Raw genomic sequence first — 21343 nt, 5'->3', positions numbered from 1 at the left:
CCTAACTCTGACATGCTGTCTGACTCTAGGTAACATTGTTTGCCTCTCTGTACTTCTGCCTCCCTCTCCTATCCTTTGTGCATCTTCTCTGTATAGATGGTAAAATCTTTTGTCCAAGGATTGTCTGTAACTATGAATGTGCACAGTGCTTAGCACAAATGGGTCCCATTTTCACTTGGTTTCTCTTGATTCTATTGTAGTACAAATAATTAATCAATAATAATTATGCGGTCATGTGAGGATTAAAAGAGCCCATGCTATATATCAATGTATTTGAAAACTGTCAAGATGAATCCATCTGTGGTTCTTTTCTTTGGCTGAGAAATAATCTTAGAAAAACAGTAAGCTCCATATAATGTATGAGTTAAAATCATTGTAAACTAATTGACCTCCACTAATGTGTAGTGTTTGTCTTCATGAATATGCTTCCTTGCAAATCTTCATTAATTATCCTCTTGTCATCAGTGTCCCTTTACACGGGGAGCTGAGAGCTTGACTTAGAGAGAAGAAAAACTGCTGCTTCTTTCCTGTTCCTGTTTGTATGTAGGAGCTGTGCCTGAAAGATGCTATCTCCTGTTTTACAGCTGGCTTTTTATTTTTAGACAAGCATTTCCATTGTTTGACTCTTTGGTTGTGAATTATACTCCTTTGAAGAAATGTGGCCATTGCTACGGAAAACTTAGAGTGGCACCAGGATTCCATCCAGTATTCATTGTGAAGGGAGGAGTACTTTATAACCTCAGCATGAGTGAAACTTCAGGAAGGCCGTATAATGGACAGAAGACAAAAATTTCTGCGAATCCCTTTCAATTTCTAATGCAGTGCAAATGTAATGTACGTTCCATTACCAAAGAGACCAAACAGATCCTGAGTATCTTTTAAGCCTACTTGCTGAAATAGCTGTATTTCAAATTATAAAGCTGCTAATCTAAACAACGAATTAACTTCCTGAAACATCTTGGCTTCAGTTCTGAGATGTGTTGAAACAAGAGTTGAAATAGCTTGGGGTTGGAGCAAAGGTGGCTTTATATGCCCATGGTTCTAGGGATGGGCCTATTGTAACATAAGTTAGAGCAACCTTAGAGCTTCTCTAACTTACAACCATTGCCTCAAGCAGCCATTCCAGCAGCTCAGGCTAAGTACCTGGACGCACCCCTTCTTTACCTTGACAGGTTTTCTACAAAGCGGCACAGGGGGTTATGGCATAAGAACTGCTACTGTGGTTTTATGTCAGGTGGGAATGCCTCCACACTGCAACAGTCCTCCACCTGCCAGTTAGTTCAGTGTTATGCGATTGCCTTGTACCATTTGTGCAGCACAAAGCAACCATAGCTGAGCCCAAGGTTATTGGCTGCTTGGCTAAATCTACATGTGAAGAGCCGGTTTTTATCTTTCTGCCTTCCCCCCACTCCAGCAATGTTTTCAGACTCACAATTTTAAGTAATTGTTGCAGAATGTTCATAGACAGCAATTTTCACATTTGCCATCACAACCATTAGCACCAGAAACCCACATTCTTGAAAAGTTATGCTCTTCTAGGCAAGAAGAATAACATGGTGACATTCACGTCCAGTCCAACCAGTATGCATTTTGTTATGCCAATGTTGAATCATCAGAGCAGCATTAACAGAGAACAATTTCTGAGGGGCCTATGGCTCGAATGTGTTATGGAATTTTGATCAATGACAGAAGTTATGATTTTTCTACAGTCAAACAAACAACGGCTACCAGGACTAATAAACTGGTGCAAATTGTTCACCCAGGTCTATTTTTAATCAACTCTGGAATGTTACAATTCCTTTATTGAAGATAGTCATGACTGCTGCAAGGAATCAAGCAGATACCTGTGGCTCAGATCATGTGACTGCATACAAAATCTTTACATTAGGGTGTTTTCTTAAGATTTTCTACTTCATGTGGTATGGCCTCTTTCATGCCTTCTATCTGAAAATATCCCACAGGCCCCTGTTTGGGCATGTTTTCACCACATCTCTTTATTTTTTTGTTCCCAAAACCAATTTCATAAGAGTCTATTTACAATATTCAGCTCCCTTTGGCCCTCCCACCAGGGGCTGAGGGTGACAGGGCCACTGTCTGGCTAGTCTGAAGTAAGCCTGTTGCCCCTTTCTCTTCTCCCCTGCACTTCCTTCCTATGACACTTCTTATCAGAGCAGGGGTGATACAGTAATCAGCTCAGCCAGGCAAACTGATTGAGTAATTACCCCCATCCTTTTCCGAGAGGCGGTACTAACATTAGAATGATGAACTCTAATTCATCTAATTCATCTAGTTCAGGGCCCAACCAGGTGACCCTACACTCTGATCAACATCAGAGCCCTGGTGGTATTAGCAATGGTGGTCTCACCAAGACCTGCACTGAACAAGGTTACATACCACAGGGTTTAAAACACCAACAGCCCACAGAATCTCTCTCTACACTACAGCGCCTACCATTGCTACCATGGGGGAAGCTTCAGTGGGAAATGGCACAGAAAAGAGGCTAGTAGAGACATAAGCTGCGTCTACACGTGCACGCTACTTCGAAGTAGCGGCGTCGGGTGCTATTTCGAAGTTAACTTCGACGTTAGGCGGCGAGACGTCGAAGTCACTAACCTCATGAGGGGATCGGAATAGCGCCCTACTTCGACGTTCAACGTCGAAGTAGGGACCGTGTAGACGATCCGCGTCCCGCAACGTCGAAATTGCCGGGTCCTCCATGGCGGCTATCAGCTGGGGGGTTGAGAGATGTTCTCTCTCAAGCCCCTGCGGGGCTCTATGGTCACCGTGGGCAGCAGCCCTTAGCCCAGGGCTTCTGGCTGCTGCTGCGGCAGCTGGGGATCCATGCTGCAGGCACAGGGTCTGCAACCAGTTGTCAGCTCTGTGTATCTTGTGTTGTTTAGTGCAACTGTGTCTGGGAGGGGCCCTTTAAGGGAGCGGCTTGCTGTTGAGTCCACCCTGTGACCCTGTCTGCAGCTGTGCCTGGCACCCTTATTTCGATGTGTGCTACTTTGGCGTGTAGACGTACCCTCACAGCGCCTATTTCGATGTGGTGCCGTGCAATGTCGAAGTTGAACATCGACGTTGCCAGCCCTGGAGGACATGTAGACATTATTCATCGAAATAGCCTAATAAGCTATTTCGATGTTGGCTTCACGTGTAGACGTAGCCATACTGTGACATAATCCATGGTACTACCTGGACCAATGAATAGCTGAATCCCTCCATTTTTCCACCAGGAGGTGCTTTTTACACCGTTCCATTGTGAGAGTTACCGGTCCTGGTTAGGGATGCCAATTTTGTGACCAGACGAAACCCAGCACTTTGTCCAGTCCCTTCTCCAAGGCCCTGTATGCTCACTCCACCCGGCCTCCCTCCACTGCTCACTTTGTCCTACCCTCACTCATTCATTTTCACAGGGTACAGGAGGGCCCCTTTTCAACCCAGCATTTGGCCAAAAACCAAACATCTAGTCACCCTACTCCTGGTTTGTTTACATGCAGCCTTCAGCATGTAAGTTATTCCCAGTTATAGTGCAAAGGTGCTACAACCAGGCACCCTTGAATTATACTACTGAGCAACACCATCAAGCTCACAGTCCCAGATGTTTCCCTCAGAAATGTGCAGCTTGTTCTGGCCAGCTCTCTCCTGGCCAATACAAGCTGATGTAAAGTCCCTCACTGTATTACCGTGCTAGAAAATAATATGAATAAATCCTGTTATCCCAAAGAGTTGCCCAAACACTTCAGTCCAATCACTCTGGTTTAGATAAAACAATGTGGCTCACTATAGAAAGGTTTTAAGTGACTACAAATAGAGAGACATAAGAGTCAGAATTGGTTACAAGTAAATAAAAAGTGTAACTCAGTTAATACCTATATGAACAATTTGAGTTTAACTCAAAGCAAATTACTCTCTTAATATATTTTCTAGTCTCCTTACTCACTGAATTCCTTTCAGCCAGGCTCCCAGAGCCATGGATTTTGTTCTTCAGGGTATTGTGGATGCCTTGGGTACAGAGAAAAGAGAAATAACTTGGGGCTGTTCTCCATTCTTGTACTTCATCCTCTTTTTTGAGAATCAACTTTGGCTGGGGTTTAGATGACAAAGGGCTTGTCTACGTTGCCACTTTACTGCACTGTAACTTTCTCACTCAAGGGTAAAAACCCCTTCTCGCCACTCGCAAGCACAATAACTTACAGCACTGTAAAGCACCAGCGTAAACAGGTATCCAGAGCCGTTACCTACTCCTGCTGTGGAGGTGGTTTACCTTTAGTGCTGGGAGCCCTTTCTCCCAGCTCTGGTACAGTGACCACACTGCCACATTAAAGTGCTGCCTTGGCTGCACTTAACAGTCAACAATGTAGACAAACCAAAATTTGTTGGGATGGGAAGCTCCAATTGTTTCTTTACCAAGAGGTCAATTTCTCACTCACATGCTTTCTCCTATCAAAGAATGGCCACTTACCCAGGTGATGGTCCAAGCTATGTCAGTTTGCCTTCTGTCTCTGAGGAACTCATTTGTGTCTGCTGTTCTAAACTTGGAGTATGTCTCAGTAATATCATATAGCAGAATTTTATAACTTTTACATACAATGTAGCCACACATATTTTACTGGGACATTCATGATCTGTGAATTATACATTTTCAAATGCATACTTCGTACAAGAATTATCCTCTACTATATATTTTAGAGAGTTTGTGCATCTCTGTCTATGTGTCCATCCACCTGTCTGGGAATCCATTTGTTCAAGAATGCCCCCTAAACAGTAAAAGGTGGGGCCACTGAATTTGGTGTGCAACGTGCTCTTACCATAACTTGAAGCAAGGTCAGGGTTTGGTTGTGCTAGGACAATGGGATGTGAACGGAATGCAATTGTTTCACATCAAACAGATCGGGGGGTGTGAGAGCAGGGACACTTATACTCAAGAATGAGCATGGGGGTGCAGCAAGCACTCCAATCCCAGGGAGCAATCACTGATTGGCAGCACAGCCCCTGCCAGCCTGGCCTGGCCTGGGAGGCAGCTGCCAGCCATCACACAGTCCCTGCCATCTCAGGCTACCCCTGGGCAAAGGCTGGCAGGTGTGCATCATGGCCTACCCCCCACCACCACCTCGCCCTCTTCCCCACATTGTCTGAGGCTCCACCTCTTCTGGGGTATGAAGCAGGGTACCCCCACTCCTCATTCCCATGCACGTCATGGCTGTTGGTCCCACTGCATGCAGCCCTCCCCCCACCCTGGCTGGTCCGAAGGAAAAGCCATCAGACAGCCAGTGAGACTCCTCCCCCAGCCTCAGGCTGAAAATGTTGGGTTAATCTTCTAGTAGCCCCATAAAAGAGTTGATGATGGGGGTACAGAATGTCCCAGGCAGCCCCAAAGCGCCTCTTTCTGAGCACTTCGTTCTCCTTCACGCGGCACTCATGTTACTGACTGAGCTGGTCAAATGAGAGATTTTCACAACCTAAAGTTTTCGGAGGTGGGCAGGGGAAAAATGAGCAGATAGCCCAACGGTCTGATCCTCTGAGGGCCAAAGTACTCTCAGAAGATGCTCAGCATCTTGCAGAATGGAGCCCAAAGTTTAGCGGACTCTGGGGAATGCAGATGAGGTTGCCTGAACACTCTGTGCTATCAAATGAAGCTCTGTACTAGATCTTGCACACACAGACACTTAGGCTTTTGTTCGTTGGCCCTCTTCCTCAGCATCTGCAGCACTGGCACGCCCATTGTTATGCTCTGCACTGCTTCCCTCTGCTATCCAATGATTCATGACCCAAATTGTGTATCAAGCACTTTCCCATTTCTTTGATTATTTATCTGAGGCTGGGCCATTTTCAAAAAAAACAAACAAACTGGGATTCATATAATACAGACCCAGAGCCTCTGGGAAACTAGAAATAAAGAGTTACTGAATTTAAAACAAGAGAGATGAGTTTTATTGTTAGTAGTTGTCGTGGCAACCTGATGTGCTGGAAAGCAATTCATGCTGGGAGCACATTGTTACTGACTCTGACAAGTTCAAGGCTGCTGACTTGCTGCTAAATCTTGTTGCCACGGCGATGCAACAGAAGACAGTAGCCTAGTGCAGTGAATACCACAGGCAACTCATGCCAGCGGGATCTAGCTGATTAAAAAGGAACTCCTTTTATTTAAGGATAGCCATATCCTAAAAAGAGTAACAGTAGAACAGGAGAAAGGGGAACCCTGAGATGAGGAAAAGAAACCAAAGAAAAAATGGTGGGTTAATGACCAGAAACAGGTAAAGTTAAATGTTTATTTTAAAAGGAAATAGTACTGTTATAATGTTCCAGCCAGTTGTACTTACGAAAACTTGCAACGTACACTGTGGGTGTGCAAAAATTCTGATATCCTTACTCATTTTTTATTTTTGTTTTATTTGACTTGAATGAGAGTTGTAACTGATTATGTGCTTTTGGATTTATCTCATGGCATTTTTACCAGGAAAAAAATGTATTTCTCAGTGTCATTCTCCCATAACATGGGTAGTTTTGGTTGCTCTAGAACCCTGTGTGGAATAGTTTAGTTAACTTTCAATTTCAAGTTGATTCCCAGTCTTTTTACTGTACTTAATGGCATAAAGTCAACTAGAAAATGTTAATGCTTGAAAGCTGACTAGTTCTTCCTTCTAACTTCCTTATCACTCATTAAACGTTGACAGAGTAGGAGAAAAGAGCTCTGTCCCAAGCAAAGTAGATAAGCAATAGAGGAGAACTCAGAATAATATACATTAATCTCATCTACTAGTATGAGTAGATCTAGTCCTAAAATGTCAAGAGATGGGGATCTCAAACTCTCATGCCTCATTTTTAAAATGTGTGATGTATAGCACTTTACCTCTTACATGGGTGACATTGAAGTAATTTATGTGGCTCTTACTTACATCTCATATCATAGATTTCCATGGCAAGTCAAAAGAAAAAAGTAACAGTAGGTAGTTTTTTTGTTCAAGGAATATTTCAGCAAAAATCTGACGTCAGAGTCAAGTGTGCATCTTGCCTTGAAACTGTAATAGTATATTGTGTATCTGAGAGAGCATTTGGCCCATTCTGGGTATTTGTTTTCCTGGATTTTCCAGTGCACTGTGGGAAACTTGTGAAGCATTTTGGGCATTTTAAAAATTGGCTGGAGAAACTAGGAAGTGGGAAGAAGCTTGCTAACTGTGATGAACGTTTTTATGTGACGTCATATCATGAACGTATCATGAAGGTCCACCTCTAGTTGCTCATTTTAAAGAGGCATTTCCTAAAGCCATCATTAGTATTTCAATATTGAAACCTTAGCTATAACCCTAAGGTTTCTAAACAGTAGTCCACGAAGCATTTGCTTGTGAACTGCAGATGGCAGATGGTTTGCATGCTACTGTCGCTTCACATTTTCACATGCTACTGGTGCTCCTTCTTCCAGGTGCAAACATAGAATTACAGGGTCAGAAGGGACCACAAAGGTTATTTAGTCTAGCTCACTGCCAAGGTACAAGATTTGTTGTGTCTCAACTATCCAACAGATGGCTGTATAGCCTCCTTTTGAAAATTTCCAGAAAAGGAGCTTGTACAACCTCCCTAGGCAGTCTGTTCCATTGTCCTACTGTTCTTACATTTAGGAAGTTTTCCTGAGATTTATTCTAAATCCGCTATGCTGTTGTTTGAACCCATTGCCTGTAGGCTCTTGTTCTACCTCTGTTGCAAGAAAGAACAAGTTTTCTCCATCTTTTTATTACAAATTTTCAAGCAGTTGAAGATGACTATCTTGTCTCCCTTACCCCTTTGCCTGTAATCTCTTTTCTAATCAGAACATGTTCAGTTCCTTCAGCCTTTGCATTCCATCTCTTTGATCATCTTTGTCATTTGCTTTTGGATCGTTCCCAGTTTCTCCACATCCTTTCTATGTGCTGGTGGCCCAATGTGGACACAGGTAACTTCAGCTGAGGCCTAAGCAGCGCTAAGTAGAGTGGTAACTTCACCTCCCTTGACTTGCGTGCTATGCCCGTGTTAATACAACCTAAAATTACGCTTGCTTCTTTTGCACCAGCATCACATTTCTGACTCACAATGAAGTTGTAATCCACCACAACTCCCAGGTCTTTCTCAGCAACATTGCTGCCAAACCAGCTATCCCCCAGTCTATATGTGTGCATTTGGGTTTTTCTCCCTCAGAGTGTAGCACCTTACATCTGTCTTTGTTCAGTTTCACTTTGCTGACAATACCACAGCTCTTCAGATTATCATGAGCCATCTGAATTTTAGTTTAGTCCTCCAAAGTGTTGACAACCCCCCTAGCTTTGTGTCATCTGGAAATTTCATCAGTAAAGCTTTCTATTCCTTCATCCAGGTCATTAATAAAGATGTTAACACCAGGCCCAGAAAAGATCTCTGTGTAAGCCCACTTGAGACCTCCCTCCAATCTGACATCATTCCATTAATATTTACTGTTTGTTTGCAGCAGCTTAACTAATTATGTATCCACTTAATGGTAGTTCCACCCAACCTGCATTTCTCCAGCTTACTTATCAAAATGTCATTTACTGCAGTAAAGAAAGCTAACAACACATTCTGTTCTTTCCTACAACTACCCTTCTGTGTAAGCACTGGCTGCAGTTGCCACAGGAATGTTACTTGATTGTAAATGGGAGAGAAGCTGTTTCAAGATAATAACTTTATTATCATGTGGTCCACATCATAAAGAAGTTGGAGATCCCCTGTGTTAACATTTTCTTTGATTATTCAAGCAGCATTGAAACTGTGGTTTTAGTCTCTGTTGAATTTCTGTTGTGGTGGTACCATTCATAGCATCCCTTCTCTAGAAGAACGCTTCAAAGTGTCACTGAAGATGTTTATGGATAGGATATTAAAAAAGTACTCAGCAAGCATTGTGCTAACTCTGCTCTTGCTGAAGTTAAGGGTAAAACTCCAATTGACTTCAATAGGGACAGAGTTATGCCAAGTCTGAGTGCTTTTGAACATCTCACCCTGAAGGCCTGATGACCCTAGCATAAAAGGTCCATTTTTCAATGGCTCACCTTGAACAGGAAATATCTGTGTAAATACAAATCTTCTGTCAATATTAGAATTCTGAAATGTGTTAGTTTAAAGCATGTTATCCACCCAGCTTTTAAAAATTCCTGCCATACTACTGTGGGCAGTCCCACAAGAGTATAGTGTTATAGTCAAAAGAAGAGAAAATTAGTTAGTATTTATAATATTTATTATTTTTGTTCTGAGAGTTTAATTTTGATGCTCTTTTTTTCTCACGTGCAAGTACCTTCAGGCTGTGCTAATGGAGAAAGAAACAGTGTAGCAACTATACAATACTCTCTTTCATAAAAATGTGTGTGTAATTAATCACAGAGGCACTTTTTCAGTAAGCAGAATTTTTAATTACAAAAAGTAACATTTTTTAAAGTGTTTTACTCATCTGATTGAAGACATTTTAACAGATAAATGAAATGCACCAAACAAATGCACCAAAATTTGGATGCCCATTAGATCATGTGTTTGAAAGTTTAACAAGTCCAAAATGTTTCTGCGCCATAGTGCAATCACACTTTAACTGCTCCATGAGGTCTCCTTTAATTGTGTGTCCTTTTGGCCCCTGTGGAATGTAGCAAATGGTTACAAAGGAATTGCTAGGTCTTGGCCAGACTCGTTAACATATTAGCAAAGACTTCAGAGAACAAGACATCAACTTCAAACTATTTTCTCTGACACATTGGTTACGTCTGCACTGGGGAAGGCTTCGAAATGGCCATGCTAATGGGCAAATCGGAGAATACTAATGAGGCGCTGAAGTGAACATTCAGCACCTCATTAGCATGCTGCCAGCCACAGCACTTTGAAAGTGCCGCGTTTTACTCGCACAGAGCTCGTCTACACAGGAGTCCTTTTCAAAAGGACCCTGCAAACGTCAAAATCCAATAAGGGGATTTTGACATTTGCAGGGTCCTTTCAAAAAGCACTCCTGTGTAGATGACCCACGCATGAGCGAACAGCTGGCAGCATGCTAATGAGGCACAGAATATTCATTTCAGAGCCTCATTGGTATTCCCCGATTTGGCCATTAGCATGACTATTTCAAAGTTTTCCTCTAGTATAGACATAGCCATCATGGTGTGTCCAGTAACTTTTCAATCCTGTGTCCACAAAATCTCTTTGATGACACAAATGAAAGCTACATACAAAGAAAAACAGCTATGAAAATACGGTTGTTGGGGCTGACTGACTGCTGAGGAGCTTCTAAAGAAAACTGAGGCTTCACAAATATTTAGTAAAATCAGTGACAAAAATCAGTCACAACATCCAAATCTTGGGTAGGATAATGGAACGCAGGAATACGAGAGGTGCCAGACAAGAGTATCGGGTGGTGCGTTATGACTTGAAAGTTTTCTTTATGTTAAATCAGTGGCTACATCCGGTGCTCAGTACTTCTGAAAATCAGAGCGTGCATCCAAAATAAGTGGGCCAGTTTTATCTAAATGACTTGCCTATGGTTACATGGCAAGTCTGGGGCAGAGACAGAAATATAATGCAAGTTTCCAATATGTCTTCCAGTTTTTCAGCTCAAAACTATCCCTCCAGTACCTTTGGCCAATTGAGAGTGGGCATCATATCTATGGCTGAATTTGTTTGCTAGTCAATAGATTGCATATGATGGAAATACTTTTTCTAGCATGTTTTGAACCACTGATAACAATGTTAGAGGCGAAATGTTCATGTATTGAAATAAGTTGTCATCTTTGCATACATAGGTACTGATGGTCCACTCCCATGGGTGTAAATTGGGAATAGCTCTGTTAAAATAGCGAATGGAATTGCACTGGATTGGGTCCATAGATGGCAAACCATGAAGCAGATTCAACCCTGTGCAGTTTCTCTAAAAAGAGAGGGCTATTGGCATGGGCTGCACAGGCCAGGGCAGCTTTGCCCAAACTTATGCTGGTGTCCCAGTGATTCCAATGGGACACTGCAGAGGTACAGAATTAATGAGACACAGGACATCCAGGCAACACCTCGACCTATTCCTGTCCCTCATCTGCCTCTGCTTCCTGCAGCCTGCCTGCCCCCCCCCCTTACAATGTTCACTGCACCAACTTGAAGGGCCTCCGCAGAGATGGAGTAGAATCACTACAACTGGTTCTATGTCTGATAGGATCAGGGGCCCTGTCACACAAAGAATTTGCTAAGGAGCATGAGGGTTGGGAGTGCCAACCATTTCTGCTCACTTTGCACTATCTTTGCGGTACAGGGACTAATATCTCCTTCCCCCGCCACACCACCATTGTTCTACCCTGGCAATATTAATCTATGGCAGAGGTGACCAACCCACAGCTCTTGAGCCGCATGCAGCTTTTTGCTCAATGAAAGGCAGCTCCTGCTTGAAGCCACACACCCAGAATGCTCACCGCCTCTCTGCACATGCACCCCAGCACCTAGAGGGAGATGCACATGGCTATGGCAGCAATGGTGGCAGTGGCTCCAGTGAGTCCCAGGCATTGGGCTAGAGTGAGCAGGGGGACATGGAGGGCCTGGCTCTAGGGGAGGGGCCTTGGGTTAGAATGGAGGGGTTGGGGTGCCCTGCTCTGGGGAAGGGGGAGGGCCTTGAGCCACATGTTATATGTTTATTTGTACCTATTTATCTATCTATCTATGGCTCTTTGTACTCTACCCATGGTTATTTTGGATCTTAGTCTTTAACTGGTTGGCCACCACTGGACTAAACAGTATTTCTACCTGGAAAAGCATTTAGTTTGTTGTGAACAGCAGCAGTGCTTCTTCAGACGCCAGGTGTGGCTGGAAAGGCCAGTTCTAAGTAAGAGGATCAATCAGACATCCAAAAATTCCCAGCCGACAAAGGGACCCTTGGCTGGCTTGCATCCTGGCCTCTTTACACTGCTTTGGGGTTGCCAGGTGGGAGGAAACCAACCAGAACGTCCCACTGACATGACCCTTCCTTACGCCAAAAGTGTACCAAGTCTCTAAAATACAAAGACAGAGCTGAGCTGCAAAGTCTGGATCTGGATTCACATTTTTTAAACTTCAGGAAGAAGTTTGGATCTGGGGTTCTGACTTGGCTTGTTATATGGAAGGGACTAGCTGCACAAATCCAAACTCCCTCTAAATTTTCCTCCCTACTGAAAACCTACTGCACGTTTCTTGTGTCACTGCACATTTGCGTCCAGCTGTCCATTCTTTTAGGTTCCAAGTTGCATTTATGTAGCTACCAAAGCCTAACATCTCTTCACTATAATTTCCGTTCTAAGGAGTGCAGTCTTGTACAGTACCATTTGGTGTCACCCTACGTCACACTTTTGGCCCTGGGATCTAAACCCGATCACAGTTCAGGAAGTTATTGAAATCCCATTGGGACTACTCACATCCTTTAAGTTGGGTCCATGCTTTATGAACACTGACTCCAGGCTTCAATGTTAAGAAGGCAAACTCATTAAAACAAAAGTACACAAATAGACAAGTTCTAACTGGCTGATTGATGATCCCATGGATACACGCAACAAAGCCAAAACAAAATTTACTTTCCTGCTGAGAAAAATAGGGTCATCGCCTCTTGGGGAAACACTCATTCATGATCAAAGAATCTCAGTAAAGTAAACAAGCAAACAAAAAGATGGTGTGTATATAAATATATATGTACACAAAACTCTTAGAATTATCTGACATGCTGCATATGTTCCAGCCAATCCATTCTTGTGTGTGAAAACCAATGGCGACATCATGGCCTCAGTGAAATGAACCGGAGTTTTGCTATTGACTTTAGTGGGACTGAGATTTTCCCCTCTGAGGAAAGTCAAACTTCTTGTAAAACCTGTTTCATAGCCACTAGCCACTAATCAAATCAACAAGAAATATATGTTGATATTCCATTTTAATCTAGGACTTTAACTTCTTGCTAGATTACATATAATGGACCAGATGTTCAACTGATGTCAGTCAGTATAGTTCGGTTGAAATCAATAGAACAATGCTGATTCATAAACTCACTTTGCTTCCTGTCTTTAAATAAACATGGGGAAATTATGGATTTTCCTGCAAAAATAAGTACTTGGTTTTCAGCACATTTTCTTCCATCTCCCTCCACTATACGGAAATTATGTATTTTAAAACTTTTGTCATATAATAGCTATGTCTACCCTTGCCCCACCTTTCGAAAGTGGGATACTAATGAGAGACTTCAGGATATGCTCATAAGAAACTGCAATGAATATGCAGCACCTCATTAGCATAATGAGGCAGCCACAGCACTTCAAAAGTGCTGCTTTCAATCACACGTGACTTGTCTACACAGGGTCCTTTCTGAAAGGACCCTGTACGCTACAAAATCCCCTTATTGGAAGTGCTGCAGCTGCCATTATGCTAATGAGGCACCACATATTCATTGAAGTGCCTCATTAGCATTTCCCAAAGTGTCTCATTAGCATTCCCTTTTCGAAAGGGCGGCGGGCTAGTGTAGACATAGCCAATGTGTTTTGTAGCAAACAAATTATTCAAAATAAAATTACCATTATTGTTATGTGAGGCGATTATTTTCCCCACACTCTTGTCATCTTTATTCTGCTTCGTTAAATGGCTGCATCCATTATGTTTGGTTAGTAGATTTGTGTGTCTCCTCCAAATGGCAGCTATGCAGCTTATTTCAGCGACTGTATTTATGGCCATGGTGTCCAATACATTGACCACTTACCACCTGGGGCAAACGGGACACTGCGGTGTGGCAAATCCAGCTCTGGAGCTGTATGCAGCTCTTGGAGACTTTAAATGTGACTCCTCTTAGAGCCATGCATGGGGAGTGCTGTCCACTGGCTCCACGCATGTGCCCCACCACTTGGTGAGAGAAGCATGTGGCAGCAGCCCCAGCGACGGCCTAAGTGGGAGCTCTGGTGAGTCACCAGCATTAAATTAGAATGGGAGGGAGCTGGGGGAGCCTGGCTCTGCTCTGTGGGAGTTGGAGGGCTTTTATTTAGAGGGGAGGCTAGGGGTGCCTAGCTCTGGGGAAGGGGTATGCCTTTGTTTAGAGTGGGCCGAGGAATGCTGTGGTGAACACAGAAGGACGACAACCGCAAGTGTGGCAATCTTTAAGATATCTTTGGAGGTATAGGGCCCTTGAAACAGTGATGAGCTAAATTAGTACAGCTGTAATTAGTACATTTGTAAAGGAACCTGCAGACTCCTTCTATGGCACATTACCAGTTTGTTAGCCTCCTTAAGACAAAGGACTTAATAGCTCCAACAGTTGTTTACTCTTGTCATTGGAAATTATTGAGAATCATGCTAAAATATGAACTCGAATTTTAGTTGCTTCAAAAAGGCTCTACGAATCAGTTGAGTTGTATGAGCAGAATCTGAAGTTAAACAATACTTCTCATTGGGGCAAAACACAGCTCTACATTGTCTGAGTGACAAAAAGGAAGCAAAACTTTTCTTCACTGTCAAATTAACACTTTAAGCAATATATCTAGTTTTAAAAAACATTTGACATCTACTTAATGTCTTTTTCCACCTATGGCAAAACCCAGTAGATTTTAGTGCTGATTTTCGAACAGTAGCGTTACCTTCAACTGATACATCAGAGATAATAAGGATTAGCTCAGCCACGGGCACTGTACTCAAATTTATACTCTATGCTCAGCAAAGCTTGTGCAGAGAGATGTAACATCCAGGTCCCTGATACAACCAGACTTAGCAAACCTGACTGCACTAAAGGAGAGGCTTACATCTAGAGAGGGTGGATGATGAGTGACCCTACGGTGAATTTCTACAGAAGGCAAGATTAAATTACAGCAAACTTCAACAGAAGCATACTGGTGCGAGCCTCATCACAGAGCCACTTAATCAATAGAGCCCTGTGAATCCATGGATATCTGCTTTATATCTGAAGATATCTGCATCAGATATCCGCAGATCATTTTCGCAGATGTGGATGTGGATACCAATTTTGTATCCGTGCAACACTCTCCAAATCAACATACATTCCACAGCCCTCTCCATGGCCTTTTGCACCAGTACTTTGGTGCTCTTTTCCCACAGTCCATGTGCAAATGCAAGTGTGATAGACTTCCCACATGCACCCGGCTTCCCAGGTGCAATTCTACATATGGCACACCCTGCTTGTGGCTGTAGTTCTCATTGGATAGATAATGCTAACATGGTTTTCTGTTGAACTGATATGAACTTTTGACTGACTTACATGCGCTGTGTTTATAAATATGGATTTGTGGATGCAAAAAGCTGTCCTGTGCTCCTAATATGTTTATTGAATGATCTGAGTCCTGTATTAGAGTTGCCTTTAAAAATATGCTGTAAAAATGTAAAAATGATTTTTTTTGCCAAAACTAACTAGTATTTTGCTCACATTATTAAAACAACAGGATGTTCTTTCCTGCCCTGAAGGACAAAGAGGAAATGAGAACTATGTGTTTTTTGTTTTGTTTTGGTTTTTCTTTACATGATATCAGTTACTGTTCTTCTGGGCCAGTGCTGTGCACTAGTAGCACTGCTTTGAGACAGACAGAGGCTTGATCGCCATCTCCCCCTCCCGCCACCCCATATTTTGGTATTTTCCTCCCTAGCGCGTCTGTTTCTGATTCTGCTCGTTCTGATGTTACACTGGTATAACTCCTTTTGACTTCAGAAGGATTGCTCCTTATTTACACCAGGGTAAATCAGATCCTCATTAAGACAGTATGTGTGGGAAGAACTGCAGAGGCGGCAGGCTATATCCTTGGTTGAAGAGAATACAGAATAGCTGTTTCAGATTTATAAAATGCAATTGGTAAGACTCCAGTGGGAGCATGGGAGCATCCTTCCTGTCCTTTTTATCCACAGGAAGAGGACTGTGGTTTGGAGGAAGTGTGAAAGTAATGATTCATACGTTTGTGGACCATGTTTGACACGTAGGATTTGATCAGGGAAAAAGTAAATCAGCTCCCTCTGATACTCACACAGATCCCACCACTGTTGTATCTGAACACCACAAAGCTAGAATCATAGAACTGGAAGGGACCTCAGGAGGTGATCAAGTCCACCCCCTTCCCAAAGCAGGACTAATACCAACTAAATCATCCCAGCTAGGTCTTTGTCAAACTGGAACTTAAGAACCCCTAGGGATGTAGACTCCTCCAACTCTTTAGGTAAACTTTTCCAGTGCTTTACCACCCTTATTATTACTGTATTTATTTAGTTATTTATGTAGTTACTGGTGTGTTTATTTTCAACACACCCACAACTCCCCAAAAGCCCAGGGAGAAATATGGCTCTGCAGGAATGGGCAAAGGGGGAGCTTGAGCGGCAATTTCCGCAGCCAAATGGCCTTCTCCAGAGATATTCTGCTATTTGCTATCTTTCCTTTAAACCAAGAAGTCACCAGATAAAGAAGACTCCATAGAGCTCAGCTGTGGCAACTTGTGATGAGGAGAGAGGCAGTCCATCAAGGAACCAAGTCCTAAATCATTTAGACTCCATAAATTAAACCCAGCACAATGAATTACACGGGGACCCCTGTTGGGAACAAGTTCCGTGGTGTCATATCCCCCCAGTGGGAAACCTCATTTAATAAGTGATCTACCAAATCCTACACTGTGATTTCAGAAGAGCCTCCAGACATAGCCCATCTAGTGTGTATTACAGCAATCTGGTCTCAAGGTAACCAAGGCACAGATGGCTCTGGCAAGATCTCCTTATTAGGGAGACTAGGCTTATCTCCAAGCATTGATGCAGGTGGCGGGGAGAGCAATCTCAGCTACAGCTATAAATGGTGCTTGGGTATCTACAGCAAGAAACATAATTCTGATTTGACTACAAACATGCAGTGATTTGTAGAAGCTCAGGCCAGGTCTACACTAGCCCTAAAAGTTGATCTAAGATAGGTAACTCCTGCTATGACAATTCCATAGTTGCAACTGACATATGAAAGATCGATTTTTTTTCCTGCCCATCCATACAGAGGGAGGTTGATGGAAGAAACTCTACTATTGACCTCCCTTATTCATTTTGAGAATGAGGGAGTACCAAGGCTGACTGTTGAGCCTGATGGTTCAATTTAGCCTGTCTTGACTAGGTGCACTAAATCGAACCCCGAAAGATCAACCCTGAACAAGTTAATCTTCTGGTGGGCATACACATACCCTCAGTGTTCACCCACGAGAGACCCCTCTTGTGTCACCTCATGATGGCTGCCTTTATATGACCATTAGCAAGGATGTCAGGAGAGGGATCATGCTTGAGGAACTTTTGAGGTTATTTGTGCAGAGAAACACACAGCACCATTACACTTTGGCAGGCTGCTTGCCATACAGCTGTCAAGCTGTCATGACTTCAAAAGAGACCAAAACTCTGAAGAGATGGATTGAGGACACAATGCCCTTGATTGTGGGAAAAAAGGCACCCAATAAATCCGATGGTAATTTCTTTTTAATTGTACTCAAGTAATTCTGCAAGAATGCCCCTGAGCTGCCTCATAAACCACAGCTGTGTGCGGAATTATCCAGCTCTTTGCTGAAGTATCTCCTTAAAAAAATACATTGAGGTCATTATAGTGCTATTTTTTTTTTTGATGAATCTCTGAGTAATGCTCTGATTATCTCTCCATGGGGAATGAAGAACTCTACATGAGCTCTATGCCACTCCCTCCTCCTTTCCTGGAATGCACACTCAACTGGCTTGGCATAAAGCAGAGAAGCAAATCTATGTGACCTGGCCAAGTTTCTAATGAATAGCTCAGCTAGGTCCACTGATTAGATACATGGCCTTATACAGTGCAAATGGGTTTCAGCATCACATAAAGTGGCAGATTATTCTTAATAAAGGTGAACACTCTAACTGCCTGTTGGGCTGTTTGAGTTGCATTTTGCCAAATACAGAAAATGTGCCGGGAAAAAATGTCACTAACAGTGAAAAAAAGAGACACGGGAGTTAACTCCCAAGGAAGTCTAATAGCTATATTTGTTCTGACTCGATATTATTTGACTCTGTGGTGATATGCTGCTATCTCAGTCTACAACAGTTTTGTTTTACTTGTAAAGGCTTTTGAACTCTGAGTCTGAAACTCAAAGAACATGCCTGGCTGGAAGAATCTATTGCCAGTTCCTTTTATTTTGGATAAAGCTGATGCATTTCCCACATAAAGTCTAAAACATTATTTTTCCTCATATAATATATCCCTAATATCCTCTGGTTTGCACAAAGATAGCTATGAAAAAGCTATAACTGTTTCTCCATCACCCGATGGGTAATTTTCATAACACGGAACTTGTCAAATTAGAATAGGTCAAGCTTAGCTGATTTATGGTGGCCAGTGATAAAGCCTTATAGGAAGGTGCAGAACCTCCACAATATAACTAACAGTGAAACATTATACCATGCAGGGAAAGACTTTTTTCCCCCTATGCATTCTTATAATCAGCCAATGTCCTAAATAATTAGCATTGGTTAGCCCTGTAACTTTGTTCCCCAGTTAATGTAACTGCAGGAGCTGTCTTATGCACAGGAGATAAAATTCCATCCTGTGCTCAAAACACAAACAAGGACTGCCAAAATACTAAAGCCACACTCTAGAGCTGCCTACAGGTGAGAAGGATGCCTCTGAAAATCAGGCTTTGAGGGACTTGATCAAGGTTACACAGGAAGGCTGTTTCTCAGCCTATAATTTTTTTAAAACATGAAGAGTATCTATTTTCCACTGCTTAGAATAGCTGGTGGATACTGCTCAAACTTAAAAAAAAAGGGGGGGCAAAAAAGAAAGTTTAGTTTGAAAGCAATCATGGACGACTTCAGACCAAACTAGATTTCTGAGAAAGAGCTAACCAAGTAAAAATGAGGTGATAGTAAAGACTACGTTACCGTTTTAGCCTTTGCTAAAATGAGACTATTTACGTATCATGTATATTTCCCAACACATTTAACCCCACCTTCCTTTTTTTTTTTCCTGTCTCCTCACAATGTCACCGATTCTGGTGCCATAACCTTCTCCTCTGCAGCTCATGCCATCTGGAACAGCCTTCTGCTGTTTTTCAGCTCCATCCACTCTCCATCTCATTTCATATTTCATCTTAAAACTTTTCTTCCTATAACTTTCAATGTCTTTTTCTCATTACTATTGCATAACAGTATTTCTGAAAAACCTCAGCTCCATGGACTGGCTCTGGCCTGTGGTAGCTCCCTTACTAATGCTAGAAGTTTCCCTGACACAGATTAGGAAGACAGCATGTGGGTCCGTTGTATCGGAAGGTTGAGAAACATCTTGCAGCTCACACATATATTACATAGGTAACTATTTTTATTATTAAATCTGTAATTGCTTATCTCCAGAAGTAGGTGCCTACCAAATTCACGGAGGGTGTGTCTACATGTGCACAGTATTTCGAAAAGACCAGCCCTCTTTCGAAAGAACGAAGGGAGTGTCTACATGTGCCATGCGCTCTTTTGATTTGAAATTGAAGGAACGCAGCCCAGACATCAAAAGCTGGACTCCAATCCCGTATGGGAAGAGTGCCACCCATCAAAAAACATCAAAAAAAGGCATGTGTAGACGCTCCACGGCCCACTCTTTCGAAAGAGGAATCCTCTACGGCAGAGCCCAGCCTGAGCGTGGAAACACCCTGCCCCACCAAATGGAGCTCTATGACCCACATGTCTGGCAGCTCTTAAAGCTGCAGGACCCAGAAACCCTGTGGCAGGAAGCTGAGAGTAGGCAAGCTGCGAAAGCACAAGCCCCACGCAGCACACCCTCTCAGCTGCCCCCGATGACAGCGACAGGCACATGGCCAGTGCCCAGCAGTCTCCCTAGCCCCAGGCCCCCCCTCAGAGCCCCCACAGGCCTCCCAGGGTCCGTCCCAGAAAAAAAGAAAAGGGGCCCCTCCTGGATGGACTGTGAGCTCTAAGACCTCCTGGGCCTCTGGAAAGAAGAGGAGGTCTTCCGGGAGATGAGGGCAAAGCGGAGGAATGCTGCTGCCCTTCACCCGCCTAGCCCAGGGACTGACCAGCCAAGGCCACCCGGAGCAGACCCCGGAGCAAGTCCAGAGCAAAGTAAAGGAGCTCCGGCAGGGTTAAGCCAGGGTCCGGGACAAGGCCAGGTGCTCAGGGGCAGGCCCCTCCACCTGCCCCTACCATCGGGAGCTCCACAGCATCCTGGAGCCCCGGAACAGCTCCCCACCCACTGTGGGTCTGGAGAGCTCAGCAGACCAGCCTGAGCCAGAGGAGCTGCAGGAGCCAGGACCAGCCAGCCTGAGCCAGGGGGCAGACGCCACCTGGGACTGGTCCAGCGAGGAGGGCGATCTCATCATCAACAGCCCCGTGCAGTCATCCAGCCAGGCCACGGGGAGCTGGGCGTCCCTGGAGAGCCTCAAGGTCCCCCCCAGTAAGTGCACAGTGAGCCCAGCACCCCGGCGGGCAGGGCGGGGGTGGCACTCCTACTAGAGGACTGGGCACAGGCCCAAAGGCCCAGGGCCAGACACCCCAGCTGGCCACAGCCCTGAACACTCCCTCTGCACCTGCCCACGCCATGCACCACCCAGAACCATGGACAGTTCTAGGCACCCAGTTGCCCAATGGGACACCCACGGGACAACCGACACCTGGGGATGGTTCCACCTAGGAGGGAAGCCCTGTGTGCACTTGACGCCACATGGATGCCATGCCCACCATGGCCAGGCCCCGGGGGGGTTGGGGGAGGCAGGGCCTCGGGGAGACAGAGTCCCGGGGGGGAATGGGGAACGAGGTCCAACTTGGAAACTGACATGCTATCCATCACCCCTTCCAGGTGCAGGAAGCAAGGGCCCACACAGCCCATTGGTGACAGTGGTCCCCGAGAGCCCCCTAGAGGTGTCGGACAGGGGTCAGGCACCTCCAGTGGCAGCAAGACTCTGGGTGCTCAGCCAGAGGTAACAGCAGCGCATGGGGGATGACCCCACCAACCTCCACCAGGCAGAGCTCATGGAGCGCTGCCTCCAGTTGGAGGAGACCGACCTGGCATGGCGGAGGGAGGCCTGGGACCGGCTCATGTCCCACCTGGATGCCATCCACGGGACTTTGCAGGAACACGTGGGCAATATGGCCTGGCTCCTGGCCCTCCAACTGGTCCTCCAACTGCCAAACCCCCTGAGCCCCCAGCAGGGCCCCACCCCAAAAGGTGCTCCCCAGGGTCCCCTGCCAACCCCACACCCCTCACAGAGTCCTCCACCCCATCCCACTCTGATGCCCTCTCTGCCATCCCACCACATCCCTACCTTCCAGTGCTCCCTGCTCCGTCCCAACCCCGCCACGGCATCTGCTCCCGGGGGGAAGGGGATTCCGGGGTCGACATGGTTCTTGGCCCACAATCCCC

At 44.5% G+C, this 21343-nt stretch overlaps 1 protein-coding gene across 1 annotated transcript in view; it reads left to right on the top strand.

The window, feature by feature from the left end:
* Nucleotides 1-6204: 6204 nt before the first annotated feature.
* ADD3 (adducin 3) overlaps nt 6205-21343 on the top strand; it is a 225006-nt gene continuing 209867 nt past the window's right edge. Inside the window, exon 1 of the mRNA XM_074999205.1 lies at nt 6205-6257. The gene's annotated coding sequence lies outside the window, so the exon portion shown is untranslated. The remainder of the gene's footprint in view (nt 6258-21343) is intronic.

The sequence above is a fragment of the Carettochelys insculpta genome, chromosome 7, assembly GCF_033958435.1.
Source record: "Carettochelys insculpta isolate YL-2023 chromosome 7, ASM3395843v1, whole genome shotgun sequence".
In the NCBI taxonomy this organism is placed as follows: Eukaryota; Metazoa; Chordata; order Testudines; family Carettochelyidae; genus Carettochelys; species Carettochelys insculpta.
The sequence above is the reverse complement of the archived record's forward strand: the minus strand, read 5'-3'. Positions and strand labels throughout refer to the sequence as shown.